General features: G+C 40.5%; 1 long non-coding RNA gene across 1 annotated transcript; it reads left to right on the top strand.

Moving 5' to 3' along the window:
• Window positions 1-219: 219 nt before the first annotated feature.
• On the top strand, window positions 220-16,095 carry LOC123370650. The gene is made up of 4 exons (XR_006579494.1): window positions 220-249; window positions 1,078-1,110; window positions 4,130-4,306; window positions 15,993-16,095. It is a non-coding gene; the product is annotated as an uncharacterized LOC123370650 (long non-coding RNA).
• The last annotated feature ends 11,043 nt before the right edge of the window (window positions 16,096-27,138 follow it).

Here is a 27,138-nt window from a genome sequence, read left to right as displayed (position 1 = left end):
GGGAATCCCACCGAAACACACCGAAACACACTGACCAGAATGCTGGCAACAGAATCGGGCTATTGTCTGGTGTCCCTGACTAACTGTGGCATATACCTCTATCTCCTGGGATTTTTCTGTCTCCTTGGCATACATAGCCAGCAGGAGTCTCAGGAACTCCTCTGTGACCTCACTGGTCAGCAGACCTGGCAACTCTTCCAAGTCATTGGGACTGCAAAGCTCAGTCTCAGGTGAAGGGTTCAGCAGTGGGTAAGAGGCATCTATCTCCTTTGGCTCTCACACAACTGAGCTGTGGGACCTGCCCTTTGAAATTCCTGTCCCACCTCTCTGCTTCCAGCAGAGTGAGTGTAGCTTGCCTGGCCCCGCCCACCAAGGGTGGGAAGTGGTTCCTCCCTGTCAGTTTCGGAGGGAGACCACACCCTCTCACTACAATGGCTTATAGTTTTTTTTCCCAAAAAGACATTACTTATGGGAGTGAAGTTTCCTAGAAACATAAGAATTACTGACTGGATCAAACTAGTGACATGTGTAATCCAAATTCCTGCCTGTGACACTGGCCAGAACCAAAAGCTTCGGAGGAAGATGGAAGAAACCTTGTAATTGATAATTAAGGAATAACCTGCCCATAGGGGAAATTTCTTCCTAATGCTAATGGTTGGCTTATGTCCTGATGCATGAGGCCTTGTGTATAGTTCCCTCCACCACCCACATCTTCTACTGTAATTGATCATCCATATAGATATGCTGAATCTTATTGATCTAGACATTAGTGATATTTTGGCAAGGAGTTCCACAGATGAATTATGCATGGGAGGGAAGAGGGAGAAACAATCCTTTTTCATGTATAAACTTCTTGCCTTCTAGTTGAATTGAAAATCCGTTTGTCCTTCCATTATGAGAAAGGATAGTTAGGAGCTCCCATTTTACCTTCTCTATACATTCATTGTTTTGTATTTTTCTACCATGTCCCCCTCTTACTCATTTCCTCTCTAAACTCACTGGTCCCATCTTTTCAACCTCTCTTCATACCGAATTCTTTCTGTGTTTTTGATCATTTTGGTGCCCATCATTTTTTAGGTCGGATGATCAAGATGGAATACAATATTTTAGGTAAGGGCACACCATTAATTTAAATAAGGGTATATCATATTTTCAGTGTTTCTACCTAATTCTGTATACAGCCTTACATTTTGGGTCAAATAAACAGCGGATGTAAACTGGTGTAGCTCTAAAGTCAGTGGCGCTATTCTGATTTACAGCAGCTGAGGATCTGACTGTTTGCTTTTTTGACCACTTCAGATTAATCAGACACTTTCCTTGAATTGTCCAATGACAGCAAGTCTGCTTCCAGAGCACCTACAGATAATACAAGGCTAGATATTTACTAGCCTTAATATGACTATAGAGTGGAATCGTGAAGAGCATTTTCCTCTTGCACAGCCCTATGTGGCTAGGGTGGAGTAAAGCAGAGCAGGTGCTATGCACCCAATACTACCTTTCCTTGGGGTGGGGGGGCTCAGATTATATGCAGCAGCCAGTAACTTTCTCCCCACCACCCAAGCAGACCAAGAGAGGAGCAGGGAAAGAATTACAACTCTGACCACTGATGTAGCCTCTCTCTCACTGCCCTTTTTGCCATTGAATACAATGGGATCTGCTGAACGTTCACTGCTTCTGAAAAATCAAGCCACTTACTTAACTGCCTAAATATGGACTAAGAGCCTAATTTTAGGCACCCATTTTATCTCAGCCCTGTATGTACTCCCCAGCAGCACCACATTGAAAGACTGTATGGAATGGTGACTTAAAGGGTGATAAGACAAAGCATAGATTTTTGTGTGTGAACATGGGACAGAACATGGATTTGTGTATATGTGGAAGGGACAATGGCATTTTAGTTAATACCACCTACAGTAAAACAAGCTACCACATATAGATAACATAACCAGGGCAAGTAATGTTTTCGTATTTCCAGTCTCAGCCATTATGCTGCATTAACATGGTCTGTGCAATTAATATGGTGAAGTTATGACCAAGAAGAGCTGCAGTTAACTGTTTGCCAGAGAATCAAACACTGGCAGACTAACTGAGCCCCTGTAGATTTCTATTAAAGCTACATATTTACCACCCCCATTTGCTTGATAGGCTGTGCCCAGCTTTGCACCTCAATGGTGAGTGTATCTGTTTAATTCATGAGTGATATTCCCACTAATGGCTCTTATTTTATCCTGAGCTAAGGCAGAGACAGTTGAAAATCAGTGAGAAGGAGCAGCAATATGTTTGGAAGAAACCCTGGGAGAAAGTGAATACTTTTTATTAAATATTTTGGCATAAATGAGGTGCCTACATATCTGTATTGGGAGAGGGAAGGGGAGGGCTGAAGAGAGAGACAATTTGTATTGTAACCAATATATTAAGTATAATGGAAATCTGGCATTACTGATAGCATTCAGCAGCTGAGAGAGGGTGGATGAAGGGAAACAATACTATAGTATATTGAGTTCTTTACTGCAGTGTGAACATATTTATAGAGTATGGCGATAGATATAGGAAATATGGGACAAAACATGATTTTTCTACTTGTCTGTCCAACACGTCTTCTGTTGTTTCCCTCTGCAACCAGCAACATACTCCTGCTGAGAGTCTTTTACTGCAGTTCAATTCTAGGGCTCGCCCATGGTATCATCTAGAACAGGGATGGGCAAACTACGGCCCGTGGGCCAGATCCAGCCCCTCAGGGCTTTGGCTCCAGCTCACAGGATTGCCCCCCTGTGGCGCCGTGGGCCCCACGCCACTCTCAGAAGCAGCCAGCACCACTTCCCTGCGGCCCCCCCGGGTGGGGGGCAGAGGGCTCCGTGTGTTGCCCTTGCCTCCAGGCACCGACCCCTGCAGCTCCCAATGGAAGCTTCGGGGGAGGTACCTGGAGGTGTGGCAAGGGCAGTGCACGTGGAGCCCTCTGCCACCCTCCCCCAGGGCCGCAGCACCTCCTGGAGTGGCACGGGGATAAGGACAGGGCAGGCATGCAGGGAGCCTGCCCTGGCCCCGGTGCGCACTGCTGCCACCCCGGAGCCTCTTTAGATAAGTGGCACCGGGCCAGATCATGAACCCCACCTGCACCCTTCCCCCCAACTCCCTGCTCTAAGCCCCCTGCCTGCACCTCACACCCCTCCTGCACCCCAACTCCCTTCCCTGAGCTCCCTCGTACACCCTGAACCCATCTTGCACCTCAACCCCCTGCCCTGAGCCCCCTGTTGCACTCTGCACCCCTCCTTTGCCCCAATCCCTTGCCCTGAGCCCCTTCCTGCACATCACACTCCCTCCCACACCCCAACCCCCTGCCCTGGCCCTGCATACAATTTCCCCACCCAGATGTGGCCCTCGGCACAAAAAGTTTGTCCACTCCTGATCTATAATGTGATAGGATTTTCAAGCTGTGCTCACTCATTCAGTTTCTGCCTGATAAATTTCAGTGTGTACATGCTCTTTGTCAAAACACTTTTATAAATGAATAATTCATCAGAGGGGCTCCATTTTGCAATAGCGTGCAACATTCTGTAAGGGTATCAGGTCAATCTCTGTAAAGTGTATGAGTCCTGCTACTGGGTATTGAGAGATTCAGAAACTCATGCTACTTGTACTCTTTGCCATTTCTTGCTCAGGTATTTATTGTTTGATAGATGAGTACTCTTCGTGACTTAACTATTCATTTTGTAAGGTGATCTTGGAGACATGAATCCCCATTCTACTTAAGGGTAACCTGAACTTGTTTCTTTTCCTTATGTGGATGAGTAACTCATCCAGTATTTTTGAGCATTTGCAGCAGAAAATCAATTTTTAAAACTTCCTTTCATAAATATTTAAGCAAGTGAGCTTAAATATCACTTCCTATGAGCATGTGGTGCTACTAAAACTCACCGAGTATTATGGGGGTTGCTGACCCCTACTGCCCTTACAGGGGAAAGAACATCCCTGTTATTGGGGTCAAATAGAGTTGAAGTGAATTCACTTAAGAAGTCAAAGTAATATTCTTAGGAAGCATGTCGTAATATTTTGCCAGGTCTACTTGGGACCAAAACATTTATGGCCTGATTTTCCAGAATGGCTGAACACCTACTCTCTCTGATATCAGTAGGTACCTGTGAGTGAAACCAGTCACTTAGTGACTCCTTGAATTCTGCAGCGCAAGTGCAAAGTCAGTGTTTTGAAGAAACAATAATCCCAAATCAAGAAAAAAAGAGAAGTGGCTGAGTATGCCAAGTTTTTGGCAAAGGAGACCAAGGGAAGACTCTAAGGACAGATTTTCAAGGTACACATGATGTTCTTACTGATTAGGTTGCTTTTTATTTCACAAGAATGTTAAGAAATAACAAATTTCTAATTACACTATGGGAAGTAATAAAAATACTAACTTCACAGGCTTTAAACACCACCCATTTTCTAATATAGAGCAGGACTTTGTAACAAAGTTTCTAGTCAGTAGGCAATAGCTGAAGATGGAGGTATTGAATCCACCAGCAGAGGGTGCCTAAATTCTTCTACTAATTCTGTAGAAATATGGAGTCTGAAGACTAAAATCTCCCCATCATTACTCGGCCCAAGCCAGGGAAGCTAATGATCCAACCAGCAGATCAAATCTGGCAATGAATCCTGATCTCGTGCTACCTGAGGCAGATTGTGCATACGCTAAGGAGAAGACCAAAATTAATGTAAAAAATTGAAAAGAACTGCAAAGTTCAAACAGTGTTTCCAATTTCATGCCAAGATCTCCATAAATGTAAAATTTGAGACTGATTTACTTTCAGTGCTTCAACAAAAGTGTGAGAAGAATAAGAATGTTCCTATTAATTTCTCCACATATAAGACTTTTGACTTTGTGATGTTAGAACAATCAGCTCTGTGCAAAACCCCACCACACAAAGAATAACGCTCCAGTGCTTTGTATTGCCAGGAGAATACCCCATATTCATCAAGATCTTTTTTATAGATGTAGTTGCACTAGTCCTCTTTTCTTCATTTGGCTTTCAATCACTTATTCTCTAAGGAAAACTCTAAAGAGGATCATGAACTTTATGCATGTTCTAAACATCATTATAGAATTGATTCCCAATATCTGAAAGAATGAGATAATCCATTATGATATGAACAAATGTATTCTCAGAATACAAATACAGAGGGCCTATCCATTCCATAAGCACCCTGCCTGCTAACTTTCCCGCAAAACCTCCTAATGGTACATGCAATAAAATCTTTGCCTAATTACTGAAGAAAACAGTTTGCTGGTTTTGCAGTTAGATTTAAATAACAGTAAATCAAATTCACACAGTAAAATGTATGCTTCTATGTTTGGGATGGAATTTTATATCTCTGCTTGTTAGTTCTTCCTTAGTGCAGTAATACTGCAGATGAAATTCTGTTGTAGGGAATAAGCTATTAAGTTTTTGCATGGGGAAAAAAAAGGCAGCAACTTACTGACTTCTTTTGCTGTAGTAATAGTGATATGGGCAAGGAAGAGAGATTTTTAATGTATAAGTATTCCTTAGACTTAAGCCTTTGTCTAGTTTTTTCTTCTATTTCACTATTGTGGAATTTGAAGTATAGCTGTGTTCTCTGTATACACCTATCTAAAGGGACAATAAAAATAACATTTCACCTAAATAGACTTATTGAACTACTGCTAAAAAGTTCCGTTGTTTTCATTTAATAGGACAAGTGGTATTTAATTATCATAGCATTCTCATCACTATTCTTTGGGTAGATTCATTTATTTAAACATTCACTTTCTTTTCTTGTGTAACAGTGGTATAAATGATTAATAATAGTAACGTCTAAAGGCTCTATCAGAATCAACGGGCATAGTGTCACGTACTATACGTACACCAAAGAGACTGACTTTGTTTCTGTCCTGTGAACTTTATGTAGCAGTTGTTTTCTTCTCTGTACATTAATGTCATGACTTTCATAAGTGAGGGTTAAAGCCTTGCATTGCCTCCTATATTCTTAGATTATCTATTTATTATTTCAATTTAAAATAATGAACAAAGGCGCCTCGCCAAGGCTCTAGAGGCTCTAAAACATCAATTCAATAACATCCCAACATTAAAGTAATCATTCCAACTGGCACTCAGCCAGACAGACACACACTCCTTTTTACCCCTTCATTGTTGTGGGAGGCAGACACCCAGCCTTCTCAACAATCCCTCTCAAATGGACATCTTCTGCCATGTGTGGAGAAGGACACCATTCAGGCTATTTCAGACCAAGGGGTGGGGAAGGGGGAGAGCAAGCTCCACAGTCTTGGAGTCCTCACAGAGAACACCCTGCCGGGTACTTCCTCTCTTTTATAGTGAGGAGCATCCAGCTCCAGTGTCCCTGATGACTGCAACTGTGGCATTATGGCACAGGGAGAGAGGCAATTCCTCAGCCATGTAGGCTACTTCCAGCATAGATAGGGTTTTATAGGTCATGACCAACACCCTAACTCCACCCAGAGACCAAACGTGCTGTCAAAGTTAGACTCAGGACTCACAGTTTGTCAGACCACTCTGTTTTATTAGCACAGCGCTTCTGCTAATAACACCCAGATAATGTGAGCCCCATGCAAGACACAAACTATCTTATTTATACAGATAAAAGGATGAGAAACTTAACAAGAAAACAAAGGAAGCAGAATCAGATAAGTTTACCTGGGTTAGGCATGCATATTTTATTCCCTTACTAACTACTACCCATCTTCTGTTAATGTTTTGCCATTAGCACCATTGTTTATGCCTAATGTTTCTTTTCCTGGCACCTGTATTTCAACATTTCTTATTTCTGCTTAAAGGTACATACAACATTTCTTTAATCCATTCTTATTTTTACAATATAATTTATTCTACTTTCACAATCCCTCCTTTTGGTCAAGCTTACGCCATGACCAAAATTTTACTGGGTTTTACATATTAACCGTTTTTTTTTTTATCTCTTTGTTCATTAGCAATATTTAAAATTATTGTATTAGCACTCTGTTCTGGGGCAGTTACCTGAGTAGCATGCCTTACACAATTTTGGGTACAACAGGAGACTAACTGAAAACATACAAAAATTATTAGGATTTCAAACAGGATAGTTAGGGCTTCCTGAAACAACCAGTTTCCTATACCACAGAATACTTAGCCACTTCCATAAAGAACTTGGCTTTTTATGGGGAATATATGCGATTTGTTCTAAGAGGCTAGCGTGATCTATTACCTTATTGGTATCGTCAGGTATAAACACACAACATTGTTGTTTTTTTTTAATGAGAGCACAGGTCCCTCCTTTGGCCGCCAGCACTATGTACAATGCCTGACGTTTTTGGAGGGCCACCTGTCAGACCGCCCCTGTTTCTTTGGCCAGGGCTCTTAAAACTTTCTCCAGTTTTATTTGCCATTATTTTAACTACTTCTTTTAACCTCAGGAGCCTTTTTGCCCGGTGTATTACTCCCCCAAGTGGGTTAAAGGAACTGCCAATAGTCTCTTCCCAGGTGTCATTACTGTTCCATATTGTATTAAACGGACGAGGTCCTCCAGTGAAGTCTGGGGAATTGAGTGGGATAGCCAGGACAGGAACATCAGTTTGACAGTGGGCTGGGATGTGGCTGCAGACCCAGCATTTAGAAATATTAAGGGTCTGAGCTATCCACACTTGCTGCTGGATAAAAGAATTGTCATTGTGGACTCCCCCGACCTTCAGACACCAACAGCCGAGGAACAGGCACCACATGTTGGAGGCAGGGCCCTTCTGGTTCTGACAACCTCAACTGAGGGAACTGTAGTCAGTTTTATGTCCACCAGGCAGCAGGCGCTAGGCTCACTACTGCTTTTTCTCGGGCCTTGCTTTAGGTAGTCGTCTGCTTCTGGCAACCCTTACGAGAACGTAGATTGTAAGGTATTGCAGGCTGTTCCTCTACGTCATCTTCTGGAGTCAAAATTGACTCTGCGTGGTCCTGAGGTGATGATTGGTTCGCTGGGGTGGTGCATTCTTACACGGCAAAGCATGTATTCATGCTGCGGATGCCAGACAGTTTAACAGCAGTTTGGGTAGTAAGCAGTGCCTGATGATTCTTTGATACTCTTTAAGTCTTTTTGCTTCTTTTCTTGACTCTGGCTATAACAATGGCCTTCACACCTTATCTTTTCCTGATGCATTCATTCCTCATTCACACAAACAGATTGAGAATACAAACAGTAGTATTTTATATTGAGCAAAAAGGCATTGCAAATTAAACCTTGCTAAGTTTTACAATTAACCAAGACAATTTACATTGAGACCCAGGCCTTCAATGTTTCTCTAATTTACTTAACATAGACATAATAGAGAATCCTGTCTCTTACTACCTAAATCTTAAAACAAAGAGTTAGAGAGGGCCCAATTTGTAATGCATATGGGAAAACAGAATCTTATAGTCCCAGAGGGTCATTTCTTTCTGCTATTCAAAAAGGGTGGCTGGTAGGATGAAATCAAATTATACATTATAAAGTCCAGCTCCTACATATCCCCCTTTTGACACTAAGATTATCAATCGCCAGTGTCACTTCTTATGTAGTAAAATACTGGGAGGTGATTTGGGCCTGTGGCTTTAGCTTTGCATACATTTGTTTTATTTACCAGCATATTTTAAACATTTTAATTAAACACATACAATTTAAAACCAAAAACAATTAGGGGTAGTAACATTAGTATGCCAGTAGTTGTGGGAGACCATCCAGATAATATGAATGGTTCTGTTTCCCACATTGTTTTGTTTGTTTGTTTTTAGGAACTATGTTACCTTTTTAAACAGATAATGGGTAACTGTTTGCCATTTAATGCCAAGACTGATAGAGAACTCAGCTAAATCAGTGCTTACAGTAAGCTGAGACTTTTTGGTTGTGGCAAATAGTAAATGTGATTATTGGTAAACACAGTACTTACATTACATGTACATTTGTCTACTGGTGGGTTGCTAACACTTTTATTCTTTTAAAACACTTCTTTCCAAGAATTAACACACACATTGCCCGTTATACAATACTTTGGCCTAATTATTAATTGTATCCCACATACAGGATCCTAGTGAGATGCCTTTACTACAGGGCTTTGGAGCAACAGGCATGGATAAGCATACCCACTTTTGAGGAGTTCACTTGGTACAACCTCTAGTGTCCAATAGTTTCCCTTCCTCCCCAGCCCACTGGCTTGAGGTTTGAGGTAGCCAGAAGGATCCCAGGTGCAATCTGTGGAGTGGGCTAACTTTTCATTTTTTTTGCTTCCAGAGCCTGTTGGTGTGCAATTTTAACAACAATTTCTTCACTTAACAAATTTTGTCTTACCGTACTGGAGACATACTGCATCCAGTTATATTGATAGGTATTAAACAATAATCTTTTCCTTTGATTTAACAGATGCATCAAAACCTTAATATTTTCTGATATTACCCAAAACATCTTATGTTCTAAATATCTGCATTTTAGTACATTTCATAGCTATTGCAGTATGTTTTGTTTTTTTTTTTAACTTATTTGTTTTTGTAATAGGTTGTTCTGTAGCTGGTATTAGCTTTTTTCTGATTTTCTGAAAGACAAAAATAACATTTTTCTACCCCTTTCAGGGTGGCATTGATTGTTGCTTAAAATATTCCTTTCTTTTACAAATACCCTTGCTGATTGCAGGCAAAACAGAGGAATTACCCCCATATTTTCCTGTGGTTTTTTTTTGTTCTATAGGCAGGCCAGGTTTTAATGGGTTCTACTTTTTAAGAGTTATGGGGAAATTATTCCACTGTTGAGGTATACCACCTCATGAATTTAATAACTAAAGTTTTTCTTCTTATATAGCAGACCAAGTTTGTAATGTTTTTCCTGCTGTGTTAAGCTTTAAGTTTATTCACAGGTAATAGCTGAGAAGCATTATTACCATATTACCTTCAAGGTTTTTTTCAAAAATCATACACACTATACGTTGTTACAGGGGTACTTACTAACATTAAATTTATTTCAGTGTTTAATATTAACAATAACATTTAGCATCAAATCTCTTAAAGGGATCTTGTTATACCATGTCTTTTATTTAGGCAATTTCTTCTGTGCTGGCAGTTTTTACCTTCCTTTATCAGTTAGGTAATTTGCATTAACACAGGCTTGGCTTGTGGATTCAAAGCCATTAGCAGAGCTCAGAGACTTTGTCTTAAAAGGGACACAATTAACTTCCACCAGAGTTTTAATTTCTTTCCACTTTCAACTCCTGCTTACAAAACACACAGAGATCTGAAAAAGAAAACAGTCTATTGCGGCTCTTTTTGGAGCCCTAATAGGATTTTAATTCAGTAGCATATTTCATTTGTATTTCTTTTACCCCTTTTTACAATATACACTGCACATGTCCTAGGGAAAAAGCACATTCCTTCTATATTACAACTTTTTTTTTTTAAACATTAGCCATATCAATTTTTACATACGATGTAACTGTTTTTTTTTTTCTTACAGAGTTTTCATGTACCCTTATCAAAAGTGACAGTCTGATTACACAGAGCCATTTTAAGGCTCAGTGTTTTTAACATTGCTTCTTTTTGTTTTGTGCACCTCACCTCTGCAGTTGCTTCAGAGGGGCACTGTTAAAATATTTTTTTTTTAATTCTTTCACTACAGCTCTTATCTGCTATTGTTACCAAAAAAAAAACAAAAACAACCAACCAAACAAAAAGACTCCAGAATCTCTCCCTATTCTCCTGATTTTGACTGCCCTATTGCAGCCATGACTTGGTTTTTATTTAAAAAACATTTTAAATTTTATAAAGAATCAAGTTACCCCTTAAGGGTTAAATGCTAAATCCCAAAGCCAAACAACACTAATTACCTGTGTCTTGCAAAAAGGTCTGTCGGTTTTGCAACTTTGAATTAAGAGTCAAATGAATTTTTAGTGGCATTAAAAACAAAAACAAAACTAATTTATCTTACACCTACAAAACAGGAGTTTTACAAACCAGATGTGCTGGTTTAGATTCTTAGAACTTTACATATTTTCACAGACAACTAGATACATACACATTTTCTTTTCCTTAACATTCCTTTGCACTGCTTTGTTTTTACATAGCTCTATATATATTTGGATTATTTACAGGCATTCTTTTGGAAAAGGGCCCATTTTCCTTTCAGAATGGCTGCAAAGAAACCAAGAATTCTCTCTCTTTAACGTGGTCCTTTTTAACATTTTCACAAAGTTTAACTGCTTAATTCTCTCCAGCCCTTGTAGAGTTAACTTTTCACTCTCTTTCCTTAAATCACTCGTTTATCTCCCAAAATAACACCTTTATCACCTCAGATTTCACCATTTTAAGTATTGTTCCAGGGGTTCATGCCTGCACTTACTGCTTTTCTTACTCCTTACACTATGCCCTTAGGGCTTCCAACCTGTTTTTCAGTTTTTTTTTTTATCTGTTGCTTGCCTGCTTTTCTGGGCCCGATCCTGCTTTTTGTCCTTTTTACAATGAGATGGGAGTATTAAGGGGGTTGGATCGATCCGGGGTGGGTTTTTTTGAGAACGGGGTAAAGGGGAGCGCTCGGTCTGGTGGTGGGAGAGGAGGCTTTTAATAAAGCTTTCAACTTATTATTTGAATATTTGAGAGAGGCAAGTTTTTGATTTTGTCCAGCTACGATTTGCCTCTTCCCACCACTGAATGAAACAATTAACCTCTTCTTTAGCCAATTTAGTTTTAGGTTGGCCGAGTTTGTCCTTTAAGACGTCCACCTCGGTCTTTGTTCCAAGATTTTAACAGTGGCCACTGAGTTTTGGGATCCCCCTGAGTTAGCCTAGACCATTTTTCCAGAAATTTACAGGAGTCCGGACCCTTCTTACAGGAGTCTGGACCCATCCTAAATACATAAAATGAGCCGGCGTTCGTTTAGGGAACTGTCCCTACTTAGACGTCTGGTTACCCATACAGGAGGACTTCACACATCAATCGCACAAGAAGGAAATTTGGGTTTGTCAGAGCAATGCCCAGTGCAACACACAAAAGGAGCCCACAGGCTACTGCCTCAATTGCCCTTGCTTTCACACCCAGGGATTTACCCAAAGTGTGGTGCGGCTGCAATTGTGCAGATTCCACTCACTCAGACCGCAGGGACAGGAACCCCTTGGTTGGCCGATCCCCGGACGGAGATGGCACCCAGACTCAAACACTCCACAGGAAGACGGATAGACACAGAGACAGAACAGTCCTCAGTCCGGACAAAACACAGAAATAATTACCTGACCAGATTCCTGATGTCAGATCCCGGGATCCCTACCAGAACAGAGTGGGAACCAACAGGTTCAATGGCGTAGACTTCACTGTGGTCGTGCACCTTTCCATTCTGGTGGAGGACCGCTCGGGCCAAATGCCCAGGTGCCGGCTTCCACGGTCGTCCTACAAAAACAGTCAGGAATCACACAGCCCCAGTGAAGACGGTTGCCATCTCGGTGGAACCTCCAAATTGTCAAAGTTAGACTCAGGACTCACAGTTTGTCAGACCACTCTGTTTTATTAGCACAGCGCTTCTGCTAATAACACCCAGATAATGTGAGCCCCATGCAAGACACAAACTATCTTATTTATACAGATAAAAGGATGAGAAACTTAACAAGAAAACAAAGGAAGCAGAATCAGATAAGTTTACCTGGGTTAGGCATGCATATTTTATTCCCTTACTAACTACTACCCATCTTCTGTTAATGTTTTGCCATTAGCACCATTGTTTATGCCTAATGTTTCTTTTCCTGGCACCTGTATTTCAACATTTCTTATTTCTGCTTAAAGGTACATACAACATTTCTTTAATCCATTCTTATTTTTACAATATAATTTATTCTACTTTCACAGTGCCTAGCGCAGATCCTGGAACACTGGCTTCATGTGTTCCCAGCAAGACAATCCCAGCTCAGTGAACAATCCATTGCATTCTGCACCAATGTCAGTCTCTGGTCTTATGGGGTAGCCCCATGTAGAGCACATTGCAATACAGAGATGTATATTGGTGATGATCACATATTCAGGTGCATAAGTGTTCTGCCTGTATTAAGTAATGAGTCCCAGTGGTTACATAAAATAATCAAGGTGAGTTTCACTGGAACAACTTGCACTTCTTCAGATTTATTGAAGACAAGTTGTATTTACAGGATATTATATCACAACAAAAATGTGGCTATCAGTATAAATTCACACAAGAAAAGTCAGAGTTCAGATTGAGCTTATATCCTGACTTCCACACTCTGCTCTCAGAGGCCAGATTCCCAAACCCTTATTGATGCTGAATAGTAACCTACTCCACCAGTAGTCCACTTGGAGCCAATGGAACTGCCTATGGAGTTAGGAGATACTAACTAGAGTAAAGTATCAGAGAGGTAGCCATGTTAGTCTGGATCTGTAAAAGCAGCAAAGAGTCCTGCAGCACCTTATAAACTAACAGACGTATTGGAGCATGAGCTTTCGTGGGTGAATACTCCAAAACGTCTGTTAGTCTATAAGGTGCCACAGGACTCTTTGCTGCTTTAACTAAAGTAAGGTTATCAGAATCTTGTCCCCCCTGTATTGGTATACATGGCACATAATCACTCAGGTTGCTTACTACCAGTCTGTTTTATTAAGTGCAGATTTTATCTCCTGTTTTAAAACAGATGTTGACTTATAATTGAAACCAAGAATTGTAATTAACTGTTGGATGTTTGTGTGCGTTTTCTAGTCAGAATGAGACTTGCTATTGCCCTCTCTTCAGAAGTCTCTAGTTCTTGCCGATTCTGCAGAAAGGGAGAAGCGATAAAATGCTGTATTTGCCAATCTTTTGAACCAGGTCATTTCACTGGTAAAGCTGAAGTAAACTGGATTAGGAACAGCTGCCATAGGTTCTGCTGCTCATGAAAATAGAAGTAAACCTAAGACTGATTTTTCACACTGAAAAATGTGTCTGAACTAATATGTCCCTGATCCTACTCCCATTGAAATCAATGACAAAACTCCCATTAAATCCAGTGGATTCAGAATTGGGCTCTATATGAGTCCTGAATGCCAAAGTGCTATATTAGAGAGACCAGGTGGATAAGATAATATATTTTATTGGACCAACTTCTGTTGGCAAGAGATACAAGCTTTCAAACAAGACAGAGCTCTTCCTCAGGTCTGGAAAAGGTACCCTGCGTGTCACAGTTAAATACAAGATTGAACAGATATTTTAGCATAAGTTGGTAACACATATTCTAAGGTACCATTCAAGTGAATTACTGGTATCCACCTCAAGGAGGATTTCTAATCCAAGTCACCAACAGAGACCTTTCATGAATGTGAATGAAAATGGATGTGAGGTAAGTTATTCATTTTTTATCCATCTTTGCTCAGAACATATTAACTGAATTTAGTTTCAGTATACATATCACAATATTTTCTCTTTAAGAGCAAGCATTAACAAATCAAATTGGTCTAGTCTATATATATACACTGTCTTCATAACCATAATATGATATTTTAGTGTTAGACCCTTAAAAAGGTCAATCCAATTTTCTAATAAGAGCTCTGGCCAATTACTGCTTTCTGTGCCAGTATTCCCTGTTTGCCAAGATGAACAGTGTGACAAAAGATGCCTATATAATAGCCTTGCTGAACCCTTAGAAGACATTCTGTGCAAGGCTATTTTAATGTGACCAGTGAGAGAATTCTGAGGACGGAAGGTGGCTAAATCTCAATTTAGATTTTAAATGAAAACAAACTCTGAACCTTTAGGAAAGATTTAATAGCAGCTGCTGTGATCAGATTATTTTTACAAAACATACTTTAATGTATTAGTAAATTTAATGTATTGTAAATAGCTTGAAAACAAACTAGTAGTAAAATAAATGGTCATAAAACATTGTTATATACAGTAGCCTGAACTTTTTTATTGTGCTCCTTTACTTCAGCCTACACAGGCACCTCAAGGAAAATTAATCCAAATTATCTAGGTCCTTGGTCTACACCTACAATTTGAGATACAAAGTATATGAGGCAATATCTTTTATTGGACCACCTTCGGTTGGTGGAAGGTACAAACTTTTGAAGCGCTCTGTAGCTTGAAAGCTTATATCTTCCACCTGCCTCATTTACCTTGTCTCTCTTATAACCTGAAACCAACACAGGCTACAACAACATGGCAAACATCTAAAACTGAGGCTGACCTAGCTACATCACTCGGAGATGTAAAAAAAATTCACACCCTATGTGATGTAGTTAGATCAATGTAGCCCTCAATATAGATGAAGCGAGGCTGATAGAAGAATTTCCCTATCAACCTAGCTACCACTTCTTGAGGGGGTACACCCCTTCCGTCACTGTAGTATCTACACTACAGCGGCAAAGCTGCAGCTGTGCCGCTGTAGTGATCATAGTACCTTAACCATGTGAATTTACTTAAACTGTGATAACTTTTTGTGTGGACACCCTCACTCAGAACTAGTGGCCTTAATTTGTTTATTAATTAGTTTAATTCACTTTGGCCAAATTAAGGCCACTTTAATTCTGAATTAGTATGTCCACACAGGAATTTAATGAAGGTTAACTAATCCACTTCAAATTCATACTTCCTGTCAATTTGGATTAAATGTCCTGGATGTTCCATTTAGACAAGTCCTTAGCTGTTATTTTCTAACACATAGTAGTTTGTAATAGACTGTCCAGTCAGTGTGATGAACAAGGTTCCACTTTATAGTGAAGTTATTTGGCAATGATGGTACACTGCCAAAGTATATTTCAAAAAGAGTCCATAGTCACTAGTATAGTAGATCTGGAAACCCTATGTTAAGTGTAAAGAAAAGTACATTATCAATAAACTATTTTCCTCAGTGTTAAAAGTAATGTATTTTTAGTATAACAGCATAATCAAAAACATCTCTATTGATTCTGTCAGACCTCCTAGTTTAGCTTTGAGAAAACATCTTTATATGAATTCAAGGTGGCAACATTCACCCAAATTAGATGGTTCCCTTTCAGGAAAGGAAGAGAGTAGTACATGTGTTTGAGACACTAGGGAAAAGTTATAGAAGACTTGTGGTTACCAGGCAAGATGAACATCAGGAGGCAGGATTTAAGGAGGTAACTAAGAGCTGTGCAAATGTAAGAATATTGAAATTTAAGGAAAGTGATAACACAGAAGCTTACATTTTAAGATGCTGATAATTTAAGAGCCTGATCCTGCAGCCATTTCATTCATACAACTCCCACTGACTTCAGTAGGAGTTCCACAAACTAAGTGGTTGCAGGATCAGCTCCTAAAAAGGTATAATGTAACTATCTGAATTGGAAATTAACCAAAATACCGGAGTGAATATCTCTAGATTTGTTCTTAAAGATGCCATGACAATTTTAACAAGTGAGCAGAACTTTTATTATATGTCCTCTTCAGAGAGAGAATTAAGATTTAGGAATCTACTTTCCTACTGATTCTCACTCATACTAGTGTGGATTTACTTGCTTAATAATCTGGGAGACGTTTAACCCTGTGCTGAAGAGCCAACACAAAACCTGTATCTCACTGAAGCTCTATTTTGAAGGAATAAGTGGCACGTAAGCCTTTTTCTGGACCTCTGCGCACTTGTTAATTTCACCCATAATGCACTGGGGAGACAATAAGCCCCTTCTGATCAAACTTCATGCACAAACAAGGTTCAATATATATTGATTTAGTAGACTCAGTCATCTCTAAAGTTACTATTCATATAGGGACTAAATTTGCAACATGCAGAGGTCCATTTGTGGGGTGCTGAGCCCCAGTAAATTCCATTAAAACTAATGAGTCTTGAGGACATTTAACACCTTGCAAGAGAGTGAACTGAGCCCATAGTTCAATAGATGACTCACCCACTAACATTTGAGGCCCTGGAAAGAGCCAGTGCCATAGATGGTTCTGCTGCATAGAGGAGATGCCTTGTAGAGAATAATGCAGGAGAATTAAACATTCCTTACATGCCACAGAGCTGAGCATCCTGTGAGCTCCACATAGACAGGTATGCTGTAGAGAGAAAGTAGCATGGCTATCAGCTCCAGGGTTACACTAATCCATTGGCTGCAAATGCTAACAATGGCATACAAGGATCTGTGCTGCTATTTCAGCCTTCTGCATAGTTCCTCACTCAAAGCTTATCTCTTGAATGAGGGGAGTCTCTGCATAACTGAACAATTCAAATGCTTTGAATTGGGTTTTTGAAAGCACTTTTGTATGTTTTCAAACGAAGATGATCTATGCGTATGAAGATGTTCCTAGACTCAGCACCTTTCTATATCAAATTTTGTGTTTTCATGCTTAAATAGTGCACAGAGAAATAATATTTGCTCCTGCTGAATATCAACAGACCTTGACAGCTCTAGCTAACCTCAGTGCTAAGCCAGCTTCAAGCCAATTAAAAATATTCATGCTAAAGATATTGCACTGTTGGATCACAGTGGTTAACATTTTAAACTGTCTTAAGAGTTTTCAAATGATTGCACAGTGCACGCTTTGACATGCCCTGCTTTTTAGATTCTGAAATAGATAGGAAGTGTGGAATGGCAAAGAATTCATATGGACAAAGACTGATTTTCATATAACATTCATGTACAATGTGCTTTACAAACATTATCTAAATTCTTACAATACCCCTGTGAGGTAATGGAGTATGAGTTCTTGCTTTATAGATGTGGGAAAATGAGTCAAAGGGTAAGAGGCTTGTCCAAGTCTACAGAGGGAATCAGCATCTAAAGTAGGATTAGAATTTGAGAATTCTTAACTTCCAGCATAAACTCAAACCACCAGAACATTTTGTACATTATGGGTGGGATTTTTAAGAGTGCTTAGTGTTGGTTTAACTGTGCTCTCACTGAAGTCAACTCATAACATATTGGTCCCATCAGAGTCAACTGAAAGACTCCCATTGACTTAAATCAATATGGGGCCATATTCTATATGCTGTGCCTATATATTCATATGTGTATTCATAATGTAATGGAAAAATAGTGGGTGGGATTTTTAGAAGTGCATAGGCTTAACCCAGCTCCCATTCAAGTCAATGGACCATGAGGTTGCTGGCGGACTTAGATGTCCCCTCCAGGGGGTGCTAGAGAACTGAACACATTGTCACATGCACCTGGAGGAGAGCTGAGGGAGGGCTCATCCTGCTGACCCCTCTACATTGCTGAAGGGGTAGTTTGGTGCTGTTTATCTCTAGTTGGTAATATAGCGTGCCCCACTCTTCTATTGCTGTTATGATGAGGTTGCTGCTTCTCCTTTCCTACCGCTGGCCCCACCAGTTGCTATGTGAACCAAAAAGCATCTTCTGTCTGATGGGCTCTATTTCCTCTCCCTTGGCTGTTACAGAGCTGGCAGCCAAGCTTTATCAGAACTTCTCATATGTGGGAATAAAGCCACATGCCCTAAAAAAGAAAGATCAAACTGTTTTTTTTTTAAATCAACAGCCCATCTGCTTAGCAACACAAGTTTTCCACAGTATTGTGTCCCTGATGAATACAGAATCCAGTTTTAGGTCTCTGTTCTAACATTCAGAGCCTTCCATAGGACTGACCCTAGCTACACTGGCTGTCCCTCCAGGACCACAGCCTCTTGTGACAACTATGCTCTGCGAAAAGGCTTACGCTTCATCCACGTTCCCAACCAGGCTGAAGACAAGTGGTGTGCAACACTTACATTTGACAGCTGCAAGCAAGCAACCTCTAGCCAGTCTGTCAGAAAATGTTATTCAGCTGAGCTGAGAAAGCCACTGGCTAACCTTTCCAGCCACAAACCATCTTCCTGAAGCCAAATGAAGCCACAAGAGTCATGACAACCACCTGAATAAGTAATATTATTTTCAGTTTTGTTTTTCCAATTTTTATTAGTAGACGGATGCCTCTACCTCAGCATTCTTACGCTTGCTTTTATTTTAACTCTAGCAGATGGCTGGTGGTGAGTGTGTGAGTGTAGGAGTTTGTGGATAGAACCCACAGAATTTATTTGAGAACACTGCTTGTTGAATAGTTCCTCAAATATCCAAAACTATCCTAGAATAAACAACCTCACTGTCCAAAAGATCACAGATGAATATATCTTGTGTTAAGTGTGTTTAATCATGAGAAACTGTTTTCATCTAAAATTTTCATTTGAAATTTAAATGCAACAAACTGTTATCTTGACTTGGACTGGAATTGTAGAATCATACGTCTGGAAGGGACCTCAAGAGGTCTTCTAGTCCAATCCCCTGCACTCAAGGCAGGACTAAGGGAAGGGGAAGAGATTGGCTATCATCTAACCACCTACACTGGAGTGGTACATGGGTACAGCTGTACTAATGCAGCTGCACCACTGTAGTGCATGTGGTGAAGATATTCTGTGCAGATGGGATAGCAGTCGCTCATCCGCTGAATTACTCCATCTCTGTAAGAGGCGGAAACTATGTCAGTGGGAGAGTGTCTCCCCCAGACATAGCGCTGGTATGAACAGCTCCCTTGAAAGAGATCCCCTTTAGCTTCAGGGGTCTGAACAAGCCTCCCTCTTGGGGCTGGGGTTGTTTTAGTCAAGGCCTTCCCAGCCCATAGACTCTCCCATCAGGTTCAGACATCTTCCCCACCCTCCTTATTGGGTTTGAGGGGATTTTAGTCAAGCTTCTCCTCCCTTGTGGGGCTGTGCTAGTTACCTCAAGCCAGCTGTGGGTTTCAGCTAGCTTCTCCCTCAGATGGTTTTCTCTAGTTGCTCTCAGGCTCAGCAGACATCTTTCTCTTGAAGGTGTCCCTCTCTGAGGGATGAGACAGAATATATACAGCTCTCTTCTCCCAGATCATTCCCAGTTGGTTGGCTGAAAAGGGAATTGTGCCTCACCCACTCTATAAGGTTCCTGGTCCTGGGCTCTTAAAAAACAGTAACTGATGTTCTCTCAAATACTGTTTATTCCTGCTTCCTCTCCACCAATACCTCTTATTTCTGAAGTCTTGTGCATACATCAAAACCTCCCCAAATCATAAAGGAGCATGCCACATGACTAGAGTATTGTGACTGCTAGGTACTACTACCTTCAAGGGGGCAGACTGCCTGTGGCAGGACTGGGGTATAAACCCCTTGGATGCCCTGCCAAAGGGGTAGCTTCTTCCCGGTAGAACAGGCAAGTGCAGGGGCCCAGAGTAAGGAGCTCAGCTGCAGGCTCTAATGAGGGCAGGCCCAGAGGAATCAGCTGAGTTGAGTGGAGCCAGCTGTGCTGGGGGCTGGGAGGAGATATAAGCCCAGGGGAAGGCTCACTGAGGAGGTGAAAGGTGAGCCAGGGGGAAGAGAGAGAAAGCCTCAGGGGCCAATAGACCCAGAGAAGGGTCAGAGTGGGGATTGGTGTTATGTGAATTGGGACTCTGTATTAAGCACTGTAAATAAAAAGACACAGGTGAACCACCTGAAGGAGGTGTTGGGGCCCTTTCTTTGACCAGCCCAAGCACAGAGCTCAGGGATGAGAGGGCAGTAACTGCAGACCCTGTGACAGTGCTCTATCAAATCCTCACACAGAACATTCAGAGAAGCTGGACCTAGACTATGGAGCTCACTTCTACATGAAATAAGCCTGACCACAGATCTCACCACTTTCAGAGCTAAATGCAAAACTCATTTGTTTGACTTAACTTTTCCTCAGTAAGTTCTCTACACATGCTGATGCACAACACACCCAGTCTCTCTCTCTCTCTCTCTCTCTCTAATCTCACACACACACATACACACAAACTAATTCTAAATAACCCCTATAAATGAATCAAGTCTTTTAAGAAGACTGGGAAGAAAGAAAGGGAATGATTAAAATATTTTTATAACCTATATAGGTTAAATATTTTAACCTATATGGCACCTATGTAATGGGTGCCATATAGGTACCATAGATAGATAGAAAAAAGAACAATTTCCCTACTATGCTAGATGATCCAGCACTGACTACATTGAGTGAATCCCCTGATTTCATCATTACAATATACAACAGTCAAAATGGGGTGTAGGATGGGGAACAGATTAATTGACTCCATCCATGGAAAGATGCAGGGGACTGGATAGACACGTAAAGCCAAAATCAGCTTTATGCAGCTGAATCTGAAGGGAATCATCTCACCTCAGAATAGGGATGAAGCTCTTTACATTTAGAATCTGGAAGGCTTCCAGTGCTTGTGTATGTCTTATACACAGGGGCGGCTCCAGGCCCCAGCACGCCAAGCACGTGCTTGGGGCGGCAACCCGCGGGGGGCGCTCTGCCGGTCACCGGGAGGGCGGCAGGCAGCCAGCCTTCGGCGGCTTGCCTGCGGAGGGTCCTCTGGTCCCACGGCTCCAGTGAACCTCCCGCAGGCGTGCCTGCGGAGGGTCCGCTGGTCCTGTGGATTCGGTGGAGCCGCGGGACCAGCGGACCCTCCGCAGGCACGCTTGCGGGAGGTCCACCGGAGCCGTGGGATCAGCGACCGGCAGAGCGCCCCCCGCGGCATGCCGCCGTGCTTGGGGTGGTGAAATGTCTAGAGCCGCCCCTGCTTATACGGTAGCTGTGCTTCCCCTAAGAGCAGGAGTTGGAAATGGTTTTAATTATTAAAATTGCTGTTTTCCTCAAAAAGCAACACAAACCAAACCAACATACTACCAGAAAGAGTGAAAGGAAATACTCAGCATGGAGAAAGGGATAGGAAATGCTCCAAGTTCCAACCATGTATCTGCTTTTTTGTTCTAAAATTCAGCCTGTTAGCTAGCTCTAGATTCAGAGATACAATTAATAAGATAAGTATTACATTTTTAATTAGATTAAAAAATAGCCCAGATCCTCAGCTGGTATAAACTGATATACTTCCCATAACTTCAATACCAGTTTGTACTGGCTGGGGATTTATCTCTGTGGCTTTCTAAGTTTTTCTCACATGAAAGTTGGTTGATATATTTTTAAACACATTGATCCAGCATCACCAACAGAGACGCCTATACAATATACAATGATGGCACAATAAAGGGCTTTTTAGAAAAAAAGAAAATCTACAAAATGTAATAATCAGCTGCCACAAATAAACTAATAAATGATATCACCATCAGACATGAAAAATTATGAGCTATTGTGTAACTCAACTTTGGGAAAATTGTTGAATATTGAAGGAAAGACACTACTAACTGCTATGCTAATAGACTTCTTATCAAAAGATAGTCTGGAGAGAGAAGATGTCAGAAATATTGCAATAACAGTAGGCTGACAATTGTTTGAAGTATTATAAAGAAGGACTGCTTTTGCCTGGAAATACCTCCAGCCAAGAAACACAATAAAAAGAAAGATTTTGCCTCTTAGTTTGAAAAATTTATGAGCGAGACTACTGGAAAAATACAAAGATAATGGAAGGAGTGCTGTATATGGGAAATAGTTTCCTGAAATATGTTAAAGTTAACAAGAGGACCCTTTACAAATAGGAAATTGAAACCAGGATAAAGTATAAAGCTCTCTGGTTTTATAGGGGTTGTTTAGACACAGGTTTACTGAAGAGCTTAAGGGTTTTTGACAAAGATTTGCCAGGACAAAGTTTTTTTTCTTGTGCATTTAATATTATATAAATTGTAATCTATTATGAAAATGAAATGCACACTCTGAGGAAGGATGATATTCTGTTCTGTTCCTGGAAAGACAGACACTTGAGTTCTATTCCTAGATCTGCACAGATGCTCCATATGACCTTGATTGAGTCACTTATGCCAGCTTTTCAAAGGCGGGTGCCTCAAGAGCTTTTCAAAGGAGTTGAGCACTGCCAGCTCCCACTCAACTATAAGTTGCTCAACGCATCTGAAAAGCAGGCCGCTTATTTAGGTGAATAAATAAGGATTTAAGTGCTTCAGTTTCAGCATCCAAATTTGAAATTTTGGCCTCAGTCTCTTGGAGACAAACCAGTCCTTCCTCCACAGCTGTGGAGCTCTCCTGACAGTGGAACCAATGTGGTTTTCTTGTTTAGGGGAGACTGTGGGAGTGGGATTTGTGAGGATCAGAGAGGGGGATTCATCCCCCATAGACTGTGTCCCCACCCACCTGCATATCAGTACACAGGAAATGTGGGGGTGCAAAGGACTGGAGAAGTTGCTGCTACACAGATACTCCAATCGTCCTCTTTTTTCCCACAATGTGCACATGCTAAGGCTGCAGGGCTCTCTGTAGTCTCAAAGTTGCAGTAGTGACAGCAGAAAAACTGTACAACTGCTCCATGTTCTGTGAAGGAGGAGTCCTGTCCTCTGGTTGTCCCACAGCGATACTCAATGTATTGCCTGCTATTTGAGCTATGAATTGTACAGAATGGACTTTGGCCTTGATGCATACAAGCTGATGGCTTTCCTACACAAAAGACAATATATAGGTTCAAAACTCACCCCCTTTCTTAGGGTTTTGCTCGATGACTCATCTATAAAATGAGAATAGTACTTAATCTCAATACCCCTGTGAAGCACTTAATTCATCAATGTTCAATGCTTAGCGATCCTGTGATGGAAGGTTCTAAAGAAATTTGAGTATTATTACATATTATTATTTATTATTTATTTTGTTATTAGAGAGGTCAATTGTTACTTTTGAGTAGGGCTGACAAATGATTAAAAGTTAATCGGGATTAATTGCGAGATTAAAAAAAATAGTTGTGATTAATTGCTGAGGACGGGTTCTGCTAGATAACAATCCAAAGCAGTGCAGACCACCACATGTTCATTTTCATCATCTGAGTCAGATGCCATTAACAGAAAGTTGATTTTCTTTTTTGGTGGGGGTTCTGTAGTTTCTGCATCAGACAGTTACTTTCTTAAAACTTTTGACAGCATATTCCACATCTTGTCGCTCTCAGATTTTGGAAGGCACTTCAGGTTCTTAAACCTGGGGTCAAGTGCTGTAGCTATTTCTAGAAATCTCATGTTGGTACCTGCAGTGAAAGCATTCTTAAATCAAACAACATATACTGTCATCTAAAACAAAATATGTGGCAGAATGCGGGTAAAATCATGGAGCACGAGATATATAATTCTCTGCCAAGTAGTTCAGTCACAAATTTAATTAACACATTTTTTAATGAGCATCATCAGCATGAAAACATATCCTCTGGAATGGTGGTGGAAGTATAAAGGGGCATACAAACATTTAGCATATCTGGCAGGTAAATATCTTGCAACTCCAGCTACAACAGTGCCATGCAAACACCTGTTCTTGCTTTCAGGTGATGTAAATAAGAAATGGGCAGCATTATCTCCTGTAAATGTAAACTAACTTGTTTGTCTTAGCAATTGGTTGAACAAGAAGTAGGACTGAGTGGATCTGTAGGCTCTAAAGTTTTATTCTGTTTTGGTTTTGAGTGCAGCTATATAAAAAAAAATCTACATTTGTAAGATCCACTTTTACAATAAAGAGATTGCACTACAGTATTTGTAACAAATTAACTGAAAAATAGTAATTCTTTTGTTTATCTTTTTAGTGCAAATATTTGAAGTACTGTACACTTCGTATTCAGTGTTTTAATTGAAATCAATATATTTGAAAATGGAGAAAAACATCCAAAAACATATATAATAAATTTAAATTGGTATTCTGTAGCTTAACAGTGCGATTAAAACTGCGATTAAACACAACTAATTTTTTTAATCTAGTTAATTTGTTTTGCATTAATTGCTTGAGTTAACTGTGATTAATTGACAGCCCTACTTTTGAGTATTAAACGTATACTCAGGACTGTATCAGAATTGCAAGCTAGCACTTTAACAATGTGTGTGTGTGTGTGTGCACAAGTGCGCAAAGGGGGTTTCATGTCCTGCATGTGGACGAGGGGCTCTGTAGCAAAGCATGTAAGCAGAGTCAGTTCTGGAAAGAGCCAGCTTAAAGCAAGGTAGGGTGTGTTCTGTGTCTCTGCTTTAAGGTCTGTCTACACTGAAATGGGGAGGTGTGATTGTAGCATGTGTAGACATTCCCAAGATAGCTTTGATCAAAGCGAGCTTGACTAATGATAGCACTGAAGCCATGGCAACATGAGTAGCAGCTGCTTGATCTGGATAAGTGTAGTTAGCTTGTGCAGCTGTCCATGCTGCTGCAGCTTCACTGGTAGTGTTACTCAAGCTAGCTTTGATATAGCCAAAGCAAAGCTAGTTTGAGTATCTCTACACATGCTGTAATCTCATCTCCTAGCTGCAGTGGAGACACACCCTTAGGGAACAGCCTGATTTTTCTCTCTCTGATTTTGGGTTCTTGTGCATTATCATTCGGAATTCTAAGAAATAAAGTAGTGTTATGTTGCAATCTTCCAGCAAGATTATTTATGTTATCCGACTTCTCTGTATGCTGCAAACTTAACAAAACACATCAATGATGATACAGTGCCAAAGTATACTTCTAATAGTATACCTACCATTACATGTAAAATTATCTGTGTTTAGTTTTGCTTTTGTTTTCCCTGTTCACCAAAGAATGCCCTTTAAATGCCACCAGATTGAAAATGTGAACTGGAGGAGAAAATGGGCTAAAGAGAAAGGAATTAATGGGCAGCTCCTAGGGTGAAGCTGACCTGCATGGAACTCAGGTTAAAGTTGTGTGTACAAAAGTTCCTTAAAGCTCGCCTTTGTACCCTCATCTGTTGCTGCAGCCTCTCTGCAAAGCCAGTTCCCCTGTGTTGAGTTAAACTAGCCAGAAGCAAGGAATGATATATATTTAGTTTATTTATATTATAAAAATATAGCATGGGAGGGGTCAGATTTCTTTGGGGAAGACACTTTCAGTTTAAATTGGGAAGATAAAGCAACTATTGGAATATAAGAGAGACTTATGGACAATTGACTTTTGGACTTTTTCAGACACCAGAAGATTTGGCACATACCTCAATAAGGAAGGACAGACATTTGCCATGTATTTTCTTTGAGCCTCTGACAGTTATTAATGCCGTAGTTTTATACTACCTTGGCCGAGCCCTTTTGCAGGCACAGAATGACTCACCTGATATTGTAGTTCACACTATTTATGCAGTCGTTCAATTGTGAGCAATGGCTGAGAAGAAAACAGATGAGTTCAGCAAAATGGCAATTGTGGGCAGCCTATGAGATCAAAGTGACCTTTTAGTTCTTAGGACAAAGAGTCTAGAGTGAGGAAGGTTGAATGGTTTATTTTTGTGTCTGTGATTTGTCCCGTCTGTGACTGTAATTTTTGGTTTTGTTTTGAAGTTTTTATTTAATAAACATGAAGAGAGAGGGAAGTGGGTAAAGGGAGAGGGAAAATGGTGGGGTGAGGAGTAAAAAGCAATACAGTAGAAAGGGGAGTGGGGAGCATAGTGCACTTTTTAGTAAAAAAGACATTGAGCCAGATTCTGCCACCCTTGCTCACTTTGAGTCAGACCTTACTCCACATGTAGTTTAATTCATTCCAACAGAGTTAATTGTGGAGTAGTGTATTTCTCAGTGTAAGGGGTGGCAGAACCTGGCCATTTGTACTTAAAACAGATGCAGGTATTGACTTGTTCACAGAGATACTGGGGATAGCAAAGAGCCACAGTGGGCTCTTAAAATCTAGCTCTAGAGTCAGTAAGATATTTAAGTACATTCTTCACTTTAAGCACATGAGTAGTTCCACTGACTCTACCATCTGACTGAACCAGAGCCCTAGTGTCTACTGCTTGGATGCAGACTCAACCAATATTTGTATCTGAAAGGTACCACAGTTCTCCAAAACAACAGACTATCTGTAAAGAAAAACAGATAATCGTTTGCTTTCATGAGGAAAAAATGTTTATCTTTCTATTTCTTCTTATTTCTGTTATCACTTGCTCTCCTGAGGATCAGTAGATAGAGTTCATTCTGACTCAAAACATGCCATTCTTGGAGGAAAGTCATGAAAATAAGGACAGAGGCATGCTATCTATGTTCAGGTCAAGTTGAAAATCATATGAAATGATAGGACACAGTAAAATTACCAGAAAAAAGGGTAGATGATGCTAATTAAATCCAGAAGTATGAGAACAATCTGGAATATAGTGATTATCCATGTAGTTATCCAAGTGAAGAAGATAGTCTTTAAAGAAGCAGCAAAAGATCTGTTGATGTCTGGCAAATGTGATAGAGAGACATTGGCTGGACTGGATGTATCAAGATAAAAAAAATATATAAATGTGTTCTAATCACATCAAG

This window comes from Mauremys mutica, chromosome 5 (genome assembly GCF_020497125.1).
Source record: "Mauremys mutica isolate MM-2020 ecotype Southern chromosome 5, ASM2049712v1, whole genome shotgun sequence".
NCBI lineage: Eukaryota > Metazoa > Chordata > Testudines > Geoemydidae > Mauremys > Mauremys mutica.
This window is presented reverse-complemented; position numbering and strand designations above follow the sequence as displayed.